Here is a 15374-nt window from a genome sequence, read left to right on the forward strand (position 1 = left end):
TGACGGATGCTCAGTCCTTATTAATAATGTTCAACAGCATTATGACAGCTTGCAAAATCTTAGGAAAATCCATGGAGTATTCAAACCCTGAATTTTATATGCTCACAATCCATAGAGATTTACAACAACTGATTAAATATTTCTAAATATAAATCAAGTTTTGATTTGAAAAACTGCTGAAAAGTATGCAGAAGGCAGTACCAACACCACAAGTCCTATCCTAATTTGGCGGAGGCCACCCCACAACACACAGGACTGACTAATACCTGTCTTTATTTCTAATGCTCAGGCAAAGGGACCACAAGTGTGCACCTTAATTAAATATGTAATTCTTAATAGAATCCTCAAAACTCAGTTGCTGTTTCTGAAAACAATTAGATTAATTAGATTAGATTAATTATTGTATAGTAAGCACCATATATACCATTTTTAAATTAAGTTTCATGTAGGTACTACAAAGGGCAGAGTTCATTGTCTTTTTTGTTCATAACTATTTCACCAGTACCTGGAACAGTGTCAGAGACATAAGAGTTGCTATTTACTAGACAAAACTATTTAAATTCATGCTTGTGTATGTATGGGCATTTGCTCATATAGTATGTACTTATCAAATACTTATGTGCTCACTTTGGCAGCACATATACTAAAACTGGAACAATACAGAGACGATTAGCATGGACCCTGTGGAAGGTTGTCACGCAAATTCACGAAGCATTTCATATTTTGAAGAATGCAAAATCTTAAGTGTCAGACCACAAATTTTGCATTAAATTTGATTTGTTTTCTATTTAATAAAGGACCTGGATTTTTAAAATTACAAATAAAATAAAGAAAATTTGTGATCTAAAAGAAAAAAATACTTACCATGTACAATGAAGCATGTCCAGCAGTGATGATGAGAGATAAGGACACATTTTCTACCCTCAGGGGCCCAGGGTCAATGGGAGAGATGACACCCCACTGTGCAGAAGAGAGAAGTTTCTCTCAGCCTGAGGGTAGACCATCCTCTTCAGAGACTGTGTGAGAAGGCAGCTGATGGGATAGTACAATCTCAGAATTTACAAAAAATAAAATTATTGATCCCAATTTTGTTTTCACCAGCAATCGCTGGGTGATTTTTGACAGATATGCCCAGCTATGCAGAAGGGTTGAAGAGGGTCCACTGGGCAAAGAGCAACTGAACTGCATGGTGGAAAAAAAAAACAAAGCAAGGAAGAAGGCAGTACATCCCAGAAGAGCAGCCCAGGATGAGGGGAGGGGGTGTGGTGAGAGGTGAGCACTGAAAGACACACACGTCATCTGTTCCTGAGACCCAAAATAGTGAAGAGTCATTGTCAGGTCTGGAATTTAGAAAAAAACGTTCCCTGTGGTGTTTGAGAGATTGACACCAGGGGGACTAGATGTGGAGGCAGAGATAACAGTGGGACAGGACCGATATCTGGGACAAAAGTAAATGAGATTAAAGCTAAATTAAGGAGAAATGGTTTAGTCTGAAGACAAATTATTTGTGCAGGTTATCAAGGAGGTGAGACAGGGGAAGTTAGGAAATATTTCTCTGATCATTTGCTGAACAGCAGTTATGGTGACTGAAATTAAAGAAATAACTGGGGACGGGTTAGGAAGGGGGCAGATGTGTGCTCTGCTCTGGGGATCTGAAGGTGCCACCCACGTGCACACACACACTGTGCCGTGCTGGGCACGACAAAACTGTCACAATGTGTGATTTGGGATGATTCTATGCTGCTGTATCAGAGAAGTGTCTTCCAGTAGAGCAATCTATTTTAAATTTTAAGGCCCTTGCTTCTCTCAGATTATTTCTACTTGTTTAGAGTGAGAATTACACCCAGTTCTACGTATAGGTACAATGACTGTAATGGTTTGGGCAGTTGAAAATTAAGCACCTTAAGAGGTGCTTAAGAAGAAACATCGATTTTCACTGTTTTCTTTACTTTTTTTAATTACAAAAGATTCTTTAATACACAGTGTGAAACTGATGGATACACAGCAAAATAATTGATTATTTTCTTATGACTTTTTAAAAATTTTTTGCTTATTTGGAGGCTAGAGGGAGCGTTAGATCAAATTATGTGTTTGTATCATTTGGTACAATTCAGCTTATTCAATCAGTGAAAAAAATTGTAAGTTACTCATACCATCCTATTTAATAAATGCATTATAATTTAATATCCTTAGCTTGTGCTGCTTCACTCTTTCTGATACTAAATAGGTCGTAAGCACCTATTAGAGGCCAGAAAGTACCAGGTGTCAACGTACAAAACAGACGAACAAACAAATGCACAATCTTGGAACATCAGGGGCTGACAATCTAGTGTGAGGCAGAAACATAGGGGTGAAATAGCAATGAGTGAAGCACATTTCCAAAGGCAAAAGTGATAAAAGTAAATAAAATGCAGAGTCTGTGTATTGTAATACACAGTAATACACAGTGTGTTAAAGGAGGAAGTGATTAAGACCATGGTCTCTAAAAGGAGCAGAGATCTTTAGGGGTAAGCGAGTTTGGAGTTGTGGAGGTAAGATGACAAGCCAGGAAGTGCTTGCCTGGCACAGGGGATGGGGTTGGCTTTCCAGGATTCCAGGCAGAAAGCAGAGCAAGCCCAGGAGGAGACACAATCCACTGCCACTGTGCAGGGCAAGTGCTCGGTGCATTTGGTATCAGAGAGCTGTCAGAGAAGTCAGAAGACAGAACACACACTCTCTCTATTTTTGGAAATGTGCATTGTTAAGGTTGAACTAACTTTCTGGTCATTCTCATGTCTTGTTTTAGTCTAAATGATCAAAAACAAACCTGTGCACATTAATACGTCAGAATTTTTAGAAGAAAATAGAAAATGCCATAATAAAATGAACTTCATTTATACACACAAAAATTTTGTTATGTTTTTCTCTAACATTCCAAAAAGTTCTTTAATCAAACCATGATTACTTCATCCTCAGTAAAATCTGTCTTTTCCTGTCCAGAATATGTCATTACAAGTACCAACGACATTTGTGAAATCTTACATAATGAAAAGGTAAGGGAATTTGTCTAATTTGTCTTTTGTATTACCAAGTTCATTTATTCAGGTATTTTTCTATCACTTATTGATGACATTGTTATTAGTCTTGCAATTATATTTACGAAATAAGGATCTTTCATATAAGTGATCTTATTTTACTGTTATATGGAAAATAGATGCTTTTTCAATGGGGCAACTACAGTGCAAACCTGAGGCTTGCAGAGTGAAGCCCGGATGAAGGATCTCTGTGGAGCACCACTGCGTCTGTGTGCCCAGAAGTGTCCCTGCCGGGGCAGGACCTGGGCGTGGTGGAGAGCGGGAATGGTGCCCGGTGCCTTTTGTCTGCAAGTCAGCAACGTTTCCAAACCTGATCTTGTACTTGCTGTTACCAAAGTGAATTAGACATTTTTTAAACCATGGCTAAGAGAAGAAAACTAGTTTGAACTCTACTTCTGGTGCCAACAACATGACATAATGAGGTAAATACTGGTAATTGTGTTCAGTTCAATAACGCTTTTAATTACGGTTGAGCTTTCTCCTTTGGAGTCTATGGATTTTACTGATGAAAAATGAAGACCTGAAAGCCAAGTGAAGGCTGCCTCCTGGGTTTCTTTTGCTTAATTAAAGGACAGATATGGTGCTTTTCCTACTCTAGCCTTAAGCAAAATAAGGAATTTGCTCATAATTTTATATTCAAAAGCTTTTTTGTTTTAAATACGATGCTAACGAAATGAGATCTTTAGTGTCTGTACATCCTGTGTACTTATCCTGGTGTCTGAACTAAGAGGCACTTACTTGATTTTTCTCTGTTGAATGAAGAAAAGGATATACTAAAAGGATATACTAAGCATCTGAGGCAGAGGGAGCATGTGCTGACTGGGGCCGTCTGACCCTCGGGAGGCACAGACAATGGAGAGTGACTCACTCCCATGTCCAGAGCCAGCGACCTCCATGTCTGTCCCCTTCTGACTCATTAGTTTTCCTACATTCTTTCCCACGTTCATCTGAAGTGAGACGAGGAGAATACCAGTGTACCTGGGCCTGCCCATCTGCCTTCTGGAAACATGTGTTTCCTTTGGAGAATTTCATTTGTATTTGCTGAATACACAATGACAGAGAATATCAATGACACAATTCACTGGGATCCATCTGGAGCTGTTCTGTTCATCCTTTCACCATCCCGCCTCTGACTTCCCGTGGAAAGGCTACTTGCAGGGTGAGATGTCCCTTAGAGGGCCCAAATCTTCATGGCAATACCTCTGAATGAAACATAACAAAATAAGTGATGAGTACCAATTAAAAGATAATAAGATAAGCACCTCTGGCCAATAAAAATAGGCTGATTTCTAGAACATTGGTGACTGGAGTAAGGCTCTATGCAATCTAGATGGGAAAGAGTCTAACGTCTGCCCTTTCAGAAGCACTGAGAGACCCAAAGCATTTAATCTTTCATTGCAGATGGCATCTCCTTTCTTGAGTACCTTCCATTTTTGACAGAGATGGGCAGACAGGTGGTCAGTCCTCAAAATGTAACAATTTCTGAATCTGGAGCCTGCTTGCCCATAGGAAATTACCAATAAAACCCATAGCAACATGACAAAAATCACCCAGAGATTGCTGGTGAGAGCAAAATTGGGATCAATAGTTTTATTTTTTGTAAATTCTGAGACTGTACCATCCCATCAACTGCCTTGTCACACAGTCTCTGAAGTGGGTGGTCTGGCCTCAGGTTCAGGGACCCTCTTCTCTTCTCTGCTCACCCAGACCTAAGTGTTAGTCGTTGTCTGGAGACTGTGTATGTTAACAGATGTCGCTCTCAAGTGAATCTGAGCATATCCAACTTAGTGTTTAAAATACTTAAGCATCAAAATTCAGAGTTTTGTCTATATAAGAGGAGAATTAAGCAAAATATTTACTATAGATTTATAGACATAATTATATTATCCCAGTGCCTGTTTAAAGTGAAGAGGTTTTCAACTTGCAATACAGATTAACAGTCTAAGGATGTGCCACTGAATAGCAACAATAAAAACTGCAAATGAGAATATTGCTTTTTATATTCTAATTTGACACATATAAGAAATGTATCATATTGATGATATTTGCTTTTGCATAAAATGGGCTTTATTTTAACATAAATGTCATATGTATTCTACTGTTTAGGTAAATTGTATATGCTCATCTTTTTCTTGCTAAAAGGGTTTTCAGTGTTCCAATGTACTAAACATAGCACTCAATATGTGGCTCAGTAGACAGTCTGCTAAGCAGTCTGAGAGAGGGGGAACTGTGAGATGAGGAAGCCACACCAGGAATCAAAAGTGGCTTACACGCTTCTTTTCTGTTTCACTGCTTTTATATCATAACACAGACCATTTTGCTTTGAGCAAATGAATTAGCTACCAAAAAAAGTTGCTCATTGACCTGTGTCCGTTTCTGTGACATATAAGTCTGTCTCTACTGACTTCTGTGTCTCTGTATTAGCAGGATGAGCACCAACAATAAAATGGTGGGCACCCTGCATCACTGCCTCAGCCTGAAAGAATAATTTCCATGACAAGTAGATTTTAGGGTCACAGTTTAATACGTTTCTATAAGCTTATGTACAGGAATAGACAAGGGACATTAAAAGTTCGCAAAGCTCAGATTGCCTATTCCAGGTGGCCTACTGGGCCACTGGGAAGGTGACACTCTGCAGGCCATGGCTGCACCAGGAGTGAGCCAGGAGGGTATCAGGAAACATGTGCTGATTTCCAGGAAAGGGGATTGGATTTTCACTACACGTGCCTGGGGGTATTCTGACCCAGTGTGAGAATAGAGATGCTTGTCTATAATTACTCAATAATACCATCATTGAAGGGAGATTGACCAGGAAGCCAGCATCCTGGTCTGCCTTTCCCTGCCTAGTTAGCTAATACAAAGTTAACTCATCTTTCTGAGGCTCGGTTACTTTGTTTATAATGACTTGTTTAGAGCACTTCTGGCACACAGGACACCCTCTTCCACCTCTGCTCAGACACCCAAACTGAGGTGGCTTCCACAGAGCACAGACTGTCTTCCCAGGCCAGTGGGGTCTGAACTAGGTGTTCATCTTGACAAAATCCTACTTGTTTCCACATTTCAGACATGAGCACAGGAGGCAGCCAGTGGTGAGGCATGAAGTGAGGATTCCTCCCAAGGAGGAGGATTCCAGAGCCTTCACTCTCAGACATCAGCTCTGCAGAGATCTGCAAGCTGTCTGAGAAAACGGATCTATGTGGGAAGCGCCCACTCTCCCTGGAGGGTCAGACCCTCCAAGCCTGAAGGCTCTACCTTTTCTAGTGTGTGTGAATGTTTGAACTCATGACCGCATACGCAGGGCAGCAGACACAGAAGACTCCTGTGGCTCTGCCAACAACCTCTTTGAGCTCTGTGAGGGACGGCACCTGTGCCCATGGCAGCCCACTGGCAGCCTGGCTGTCATTTTCCTCCTTTGCACACCCCATCATGTGCTGTCCAATTTGGTACATTCTCTAGACAGATTTCAAACTTCTCATCTTATCAAGTAGGAGCTAAGGGAGTCAAGACAAAATTCATGGACATCAGGTTTCAGCAAGAAGGAGTAGAGGAGGGAGGTTGTAACACCAGGACAGAAGCTGAAAGCCCAGCTTCACTGGTTCAGTGGACTTCACAGGTATCCTGCGCCCAACTTCAGCCTAGTGTGACAGCAAAGCATTGAAGGACAATTTTTTTGTCTGTTATCAGATGTTGACTATTGAAAATCATAAAGGACTGATTTTTTGAGACTCAGATTGTTTGCTTGTTCCCTGGAGTATTATTCCAGAGATTTTGCAATTTGGGAGATGGGAATTGAAAAACATTAAAATAATCTTCTAAATATCAAATTTCTTATACATAAAGGGTAGAAATATGGCACCAAATGTTTTTGTTTCAAAAATTGTATTTTCCTTTGCTTTATTGCACTTTTCAGATATTACATTTTTTACATTCAGAAGGTTTGTGGCAACCCTGGGAGGAGAAGCAGGTCTGTCAGCATCATTGTCTAGACCGTGTGTGTCCACTCTGAGTCTCTGTCTCACATTCTGTTAGTTATCACTGTATTCTACTCTTTTTCATCATTATCATATGTCCTATGGTGATCTATGATCAATGATCTTTGATGTCACAGTTGTGATTATTTTGGGGATTGACCCACATCCATATAAGATGGCAAACTTAGTAAATGAAGGTTGTGTGCTCTTTATGCCTCATCAATGGCTGTTCCCCTACTGCTCCCCCTCTCTCTGGGCCTCCCTAGTCCCTGAAACACAGCACTGTTGAAATTAGGATAGTCAGTAATCTACAATGGCATGTATGTAGAGAGACTCACACTTCTCTCCCTTTAAATGGCAAGCTAGAAATCCTTAAGCTTACTAAGAAGGCACATTGAAAGCCCAAACAGGCAAAACAAAGGCCTTGTGCACCAAGTAGCCATGGCATGAGCACTAGGGGAAGGTTCTGGAAGGGAATCAAAAATACAACTTCAGGGAACACATGAATGATGAGAAAGCAAAACAGCCTATTACTAGTACAGAGAAAGTGTCAGTGGTGTGGCTAGAAGAGCAAAGAAGTCACAACAGTCTCTTGAGGCTAAAACTAATCTAGAGCAGAGTCTTGCCCTCCCTCTACCACTCCATGAAAGCTCAGACAGTGAGCAAGCTGCAGGAGAGAAGTCTGAAGCTAACAAAGGTTCCCTGAGGCAAAAGGGAAGAAGCTCTAACACAAAAGTGCAAGGTGGGCGACAGGTGCTCAGGATAAGCTTCAGGGGGTCAGCCTGGCAACCCAGCAAGATCACTGATGAAAGCAGATACACTAAACAACAGATTTCAGTGCACACAAAATAGCCTTACACAGGATGAAGAGGTCATCTAGGACTTTCAAGCTAGAGAGGAGAAGTTGATGACTGGCTTCAAAGCTTCAAAGTACATATTACTGTCTCTCTCTCTTTTTTTTTTTTTTGAAACAAAGTCTCATTATGTCACCCTTGGTAGAGTGCCATGGCATCACAGCTCACAACAACCTCAAACTCATGGGCTTAAGCGATTTATTTCCCTCAGCCTCCCAAGTAGCTGAGACTACAGGGACCCCTCACAATGCACAGTTGTTTGTTGTTGCTGTTGTTGTTGTTGTCATTGTTGTTTAGCTGGCCTGTGTTAGTGCAGCTGGTAAGTTAAAGCCAGTGCTTGTTAACCATTCTGAAAATCCCTTAGGAATTAGGTTAAATCTATGCCACCTGTTCTCTAGAAATAGAATAACAAAGCCTGAATGAAGGCATGTCTGTTTACAGCATGGTTTAGCAAATATTTTAAGTCCACTGTAAAGACCTACTGTTTTGAAAAAGATTCTTTTCAAAATATTAAGTTATTAATTATAAAATATCTAGTTTACTTAAATACTGAGTTTGACAGTATCAACTGTCTGATATCACTTTGACACTTCTCTTTTTTTTATTGTGAAGGTACATTTTCATTTTTGTCAAATGCCTATTTTAGCTTGTGATTACCTTTCAAAAAATTTTTAGAGTGACTTTTGTGAAACCTGGATAAGCAAAAAAATTGTATTGTTTTTGAATATGAGTTCCATCCTGGAAACAGTGCAACACAGACAGCTCTATAACAGTGATGTGTTTCAAAAGGATTTTGCTATAAAAATATAGTATTTCAATGGTTTGAAAAGTTCCATTCTGCTGGTTTTAATCTTGAAAATGAACAATAGGGATGACTTGAGAGCAATGTGGATAACAGTAAGCTGAAAGCTGTAGTGGAAGTGAACCCATCTCAACTTCACCTGTGAATTAATAGAAAGGCGTAATGTTACTATTCAAATAACATTCAACCATCCAAAACAAATCGGCAGGGTAAAGAAGCTGAATAATTGGGTTGTGCATGAATTACGTGAACATTAGAAGATAAATAATCTGGAAGTTTGCCTTTTCTGTCATGACATAAAGGTGAACAATTTCTACCCACATTGTTAGTTGTGATGAAAAATGGATTCTTTCTGACAATCACAGCAGTCAGCATAATGGTTATATAAAGGTGAAGTGCTGAAACATAGTCCAAACCAAAATACTTGCCAAAAAAAGCTAAAAGTATCTATTTGGTGGTCTAGCACTGGTATCATCTGCTACAGCCTCATGACTACTGGTCGATTGATACAGATTTTCATTGAAATTAATTGAATAAAATTATGAGGAAGCTTATGATTCAGCAGTGAAGACTTGTCAGTGTACAGGCCAGTCCTCTTGCAAAGCAATGCTCACCCATATGTTGCACAAACAACACTGCTCAAGCTCCAGAACTTGGATTTGGAAACTCTCTGTCATCCACCATATTCACAAGACTTTGCACCAACTGACTACCACTTCTTCTAGGCTTTAGACCATTTCTTACAAGGGAAATATTCACTTCTCAACAAGCTGTGGAAATCACCTTCCACAATTTCATTGCCACTTTCTCGCCAGGCTTCTTTGCTGCTGACATATGCAAGCTATGGTTAAGATGGCAAAACTGTGTTGATAGTTTACATATACTTAATTGTATTGTTTCTTGTTTGTAATATAATAAACTAAATTTTTGATTTGAAATCAGACATGTTAGATTTAATGACCTAACATTACCATTCAGTGACAAGGCATTGGTCACCCATGAGTTCCCATGGACATGCCCAAGGGGATTAACATTGTTTTCATACCTGATAGTAATGCAATGTCTGTGGCCCATGATGGATCAAGGGGTGATTTTGACTTGCCAGTGTTATTAAGAAATACATTTTGTGAGGTTATAGCTGCCATAGATAGAGATTCCTTGACAATACCAGGGAAAAGCAGACTGAAAACCTCTTGGAAATATTTCACTTTTCTAGATGCTATTAAGAACATTCATGATTTATAGAAGGAGATCTTTGATATTTTTAATATCAACATTAATAGGAGTTTTGACGTTCATTCCAACCTTCACAGATGACTTTAAGGGGTTCAAGACTTCAGTGAAGAAGCTAATTGCAGGTGTGGTAGAAATAGCAAAAGAACCAGAATTAGAAGAGGAGCCTGAAGACGAGACGAAATTGCTTCAGTCTTGTGAGCAAGCTTGAGTGAATGAGAAGTTGCTTTTCCTAAGGGTGAAGGAAGAAAGTGGTTTCTTGAGAGGGATTTTACTACTACTGAAGATGCTATGACCATTGTTAAAATGGCACCAGAGATTTAAAATAGTACGCAGATGTATTTGATAAAGCAGGGGGTTTGTTGAGAATTGATTCCAATATTGAAAAAAGTTTCTGCTGTGGGTAAAATGCTTCCAAACAGCACCAATTACTACAGAGAAATCTTTTGTGAAAAAAAGGGTCAATCAATACAGCAAACCTCATTGTTGTCTTACCTGAAAAAATTGCCACTCTCACCCCAACCCTCAGCAACAACGACCCTGATCAGCCAGCGGCTACCAACATTGAGACAAGACTCTCCAACAACAAAAAGATTTACAACTTTTTGAAGGCTCAGATTATCATTATCATTTTTTAGGAATAAAACATTTTTAAATAAGCATGCATACTGTTTTTTAGGCATAATGCTATTGCATATTTCATGGACTCTAATACATGCATTAGGAAGGCAAAAAATTGTGGCTCACTTTATTGATGTATTTGTTTTATTGAGGTAGTCTGGAACTAAAACCATGGTATCCTTGAAGTATGTTTGTATCCAATCTTTATTATGCTATGAGCATTATCATTTCAATAGTACTATTTTAATAGTCAAAATTGCAAGCTAAAAATTATGTAAAGCTATTTTTACTAAATATTTATAAGTGAAGCCATAATGAAGAAACACAAATGATCATGCAAAGACAATAATTTATGTAAGTGAAAACTTGGAACTTCTGCAGGATTTTCTGGAGGAGAATAGAGTCATTTCTGTTTAAAAACACTAGGAAGTCTGTGATTGTTACTTGATTTCCTAAATCTTTTTTTCCCAGGGACATTGACCTAATTCTGTCATGATTTAGTAGAACAGTAAACAAACAAGTCACTAACCATAAAAGCCCATTGATTGTGGGGTTAGAAATTATGTTTTCCCCTGGCTCTAATTTATAACGTGCCCTTAGACAAGGAAGATTCACCACCTCGAGCTGGGGTTCCATCTCCCTCTGAGAGAATCCTATCTCTAGCCATGCTTACCAAGGCTAAATCCTGCAGATTTTCACAGCTCTTAGATAAAATGATGCTTCAGGGCCCAGATGAAAAGCATCTCCATCCTTGCTCCATTTCAATTTTCCTCCTCACTTTCTTTTTCAATTCACTGCCACAGATGACATCCTGTGAATGAAACTACCCAGGCACTCTGTCCCTGTATCAGTTAGTACGTGTTACTACAATCTATTCTCTGAGGATAGTGCAACAACACACTGAGTAAGGCATTTTGGTAACTCACAATGAGCTGGGACTTTCTTTCAGATTAAATGATAGTTCTAAGCTCAGAGGATTTTATTTCCTGCCTCGGTGCTTTTTTTCTATCTTCCCTTCATTATGTTTCTTATTAAATATTAAGGATCATGTCAGCCTACTCTGATTTGTCTGCTCATTATGTTAATGCCACAGAGAATTTCAAAACCCTTGATGCTATAGTTGAGTTAGTAAGCATTTAAACTGAACTACTTCACAACTAAAACATAGTAACATAGATAACTGAAAACTAAAAAAGTGAAATAATAATAATAAATAATCAAACTTAAAGTAAAAGAGAAAGTGTTCACTGGGAAGGTAACATCTGCAAGTACTTTACAAATGTTCTTTAGGGGAGCTCAGTGCTCGTAGTTCATTGAGTAGGGTGCTGGCCACATACACCAAGGCAGGCAGGTTTGAGCCCAGCCCAGGCCTGCTAAACAACAATGACAACTGCAACAAAAAGATAGCCAGGCATTGTGGCAGGCACCTGTAGTTCCAGCTACTTGAAGAGACTGAGGCAAGAGAATCGCTTAAGCCCAAGAGTTTGAGGTTTCTGTAACTCAATTTGAGACACCACAGCACTTTACTGAGGGCAACATAGTGAGACTCTGGCTCAAAAAAAAAAAAAAAAAGTTCTTTAGGTATTTGTTGTACTTACTATGTCTCATTCTTACAGATAAGACCCCCAATAGACACTTGTAGAAGTTACAAGCACAAAATCAACTCAAGGGATTAATGGACACTTTCTACTGAACTATGTTCAAATATACTCTTGACTTTAAACCTTTATATATATGATTATGTGTCGTTTTTTTCTCTCACAAATACAAGGTACAAAAATGATTTTGAACTCATGTACTACATCCATATACAGACATGGCAGGGACTGCTGGGCTGGAGCTCTGGGAGCCTGTCCAATGGCCTCATAAACAATGAACCAGATAATCCTTGAAAAAACACTTAGGCTAAGCAAACATGTTTGTTTTTAACACAAAGAATATGTCTAAGAAACTGTCAGTCTAAGACTTTCTTGAAGCCCTTAAGTTACTCTTCTGGGGAAGGCGTTGAAAGATGTGTGACAACACAAAATGTATCTTTCACTGAATTTTTGTGGGTCTGAAGAGAGCAAGACTTAGTGGTTTAAGTACCAGTGATTGAGAGTGAGGATGGGGAAGATTTGGGAGAGACACTGTCAGTACTTGAATAAAGCTGAGAAGTTCTTTGGGCAAAGGTAGAGATGTGGGCAGTTAACAACAGCAGTGGGCATGGAAGGTGTGCTGGCCATGCTGGGTCATCTCTAGTCTATGGCTGTGTCACAATGTCCCACCATGTCCCACCTGTGTCCTGGAGAAGCTGCATGTGCATTTCCCAGGGTGTGGGCCTAGGATAAGGTGACCAGACATCCTGCTTTTGGCGGGACTATCCTGATTTTTAACAATTTGTCCCACATCCCACAGCGTTTTAAAAAAGCCCTGATTTTTAGAAAGAATGCATGACAAGCTAGGGAATGGTGGGAAAACAGGAAGAGAATATACAGTTTTCTGCTGCCATGTGGCTATTTCACCAGGATATGAGTTTTACATTATTTTTGTTAATTTTATAATGTTAAACTTTAATAATAACAAATAATTGTTGAGAACTGATTATCTAGAACTGCTTATCAAAGTTCACATTGTTGATCAGTTGTTAGAATTTGACAAGAAATATGCCAAAGAATAAAATAATACTATACATAATTTTTATAATGTATTGTATTTATAAATTGTACTTATGTTGAAATTAAAAAAAATATTACAATACTATTTTTGCATTCTATGAATATTTTTGTTGCTCCATTTAGACCAAATTTTTAATTAAGAATCCCTCCCCATCAATAGTGTCCCATTTTACCAATGTTAAAATCTGGTCACCTTAGCCTAGGAGTGGGATTTCTGGGTCATAGAGTATATTTACATATTTAGTTTTAGTAGATACTGCAAAACAGTTTTACAAAATAGTTCTATCAACTTTAATTCTCACTAGTGATCTGATTTCTCCACACCCTCATACATAACTATAAGTTTTTAACCTTTTTTATGGATTGAACATAGTATTAACCACCAATTTAAGTTTGTATCTCCACAAGTGCACATTTGCCTGTGTTTATCAGCCACATGGAGGACTCCTCACTCTCATTATATCATTTAATCTTCTCTTATTCATGTGAAAAAAGCAGTTATGCATTTGAGACATTAGTTGTTTTGAAAATATATGCAAACATTATTTAAGAATTATATGTGATGTCTTTCTCAATCCTGTGTCTTTAACTTTCGTGTGAAGTTCCATGATCCAGCTCATATGGTGTGAGGTAGGGGGTTGATATTCACTTTTAATTTTCCTGTGCACACATAATAGTTCTGGCACATTTTCTAAAACAGCCATCCTTCCTCCCTGCAAAGGATGCAGTGATACCCTCCTGTGCTGCTATTGTTCATTAAATTAGGTGAATGTATCTGTAAAACAAAATTTACATTTTATCCTATTTTTCTATTCTGTATGAATACCTCACTGTTTTAATTACTTTCAACTTCAAATAAATATTGATAAGAGAGATATGAATACTCTGAATTTCTTCCTCAATATTTATTTGATCGTGCTTAACCATTTTTTATTCCACATCAAGTTTAGTAATATTTTTCCAGTTTCCACAAAATTACATCTTGCCTTAGTTTTCACAAATAAAATTATAATTTTATCTCTCTTACAATATGTAACTCTTACTCTTTTTGTTGTTTGTTTTATTTTGGTTTCTGAGACAGAGTCTCACTTTGTGTTCCTCAGTAGAGTTCTGTGGTGACATAGCTCATAGCAACCTCTAACTCTTGGGTTCAGGCAATTCTTTTGTGGTATTGGACTCATGAGCTCAACCTATCCACTTGCCTTGATTTCCCAAAGTGCTAGGATTATGGGTGTGAGCCATTGTTTCCAGCCTCTGTAATCTTACTCTTAAAATATGTTCACTTTCATGGCATTAGACAGCTAAGTAAGTATTCAAGAAAAGCTTTAATAACTTAAGGATCTTTTAATTTGCTTTATTTATAAAGTCAACCCTGTAAATTATCTCTTTGGGCTTAAATGGAAAATAGAATAAAAACATATGATTTTTTAAATTTTTACTTAGTTTGTTGATTATTAAATAAGTATTTATATTACATACACTATGCAATCTGTATCCTAGAAGGACAGGAACTTGTTGGGGGAAGAAATGAGACATTATGTTTTCAAGGGATTATATGGTAGTTCTGGCCAGGTAAGAAATGTCTGGCTTGTTCAAAGTTGCAGAAACGGAAAATTCAAAAGTAAGGAAAAAAATAATATCATGACTATAATTCAAAAGGTGTTTATACTGATATGATACATAATTTAACATTAAAAATGAAGTTTCAGTAAAAAATGGAGTATCTTGTCATTGCCAACTGCTATGGCAATAAGGAATGGCAATAAGAAAAATAAGGATTATCAATTTTGTTGAATATTTCAAAAAACCAACTTTCTGATTCATTGACCATTTGAATAATTATTTGTTTTTGATTACATTTAATTCTGCTCTAATTTTAGTCATTTCTTTTCTTCTACCATGTTTGGGGTTGGATTTTTCTTCCTTTTCCAGTTGCTTAAGATGTCCCATTAAGTTATTGACTTCTTTTTTTCTTTTTGTCTTTTGAGGAAGCCTTGTAATTCTATAAATTTCCCTCTTAGGACTGAATGCCTTTGCAGTATCCCACAGGTTCTGATAATTCTGATAACTTGTATTAATTATTGCTTTGTTCCCAAAATTTGGCAATTTCCTTCTTAATTTCATTTATGACCGAACTATCATCCAGCATAGGTTATTTAGTT

At 38.1% G+C, this 15374-nt stretch overlaps 1 non-coding gene across 1 annotated transcript; it reads left to right on the forward strand.

The window, feature by feature from the left end:
• The first annotated feature begins 619 nt into the window (after positions 1-619).
• Positions 620-726, forward strand: LOC111725657. Its single transcript, XR_002773672.1, has one exon. It is a non-coding gene; the product is annotated as a U6 spliceosomal RNA (small nuclear RNA).
• The last annotated feature ends 14648 nt before the right edge of the window (positions 727-15374 follow it).

The sequence above is a fragment of the Otolemur garnettii genome, unplaced genomic scaffold (genome assembly GCF_000181295.1).
Source record: "Otolemur garnettii isolate 467f Iridium unplaced genomic scaffold, OtoGar3 scaffold00045, whole genome shotgun sequence".
Classification (NCBI taxonomy): Eukaryota; Metazoa; Chordata; class Mammalia; order Primates; family Galagidae; genus Otolemur; species Otolemur garnettii.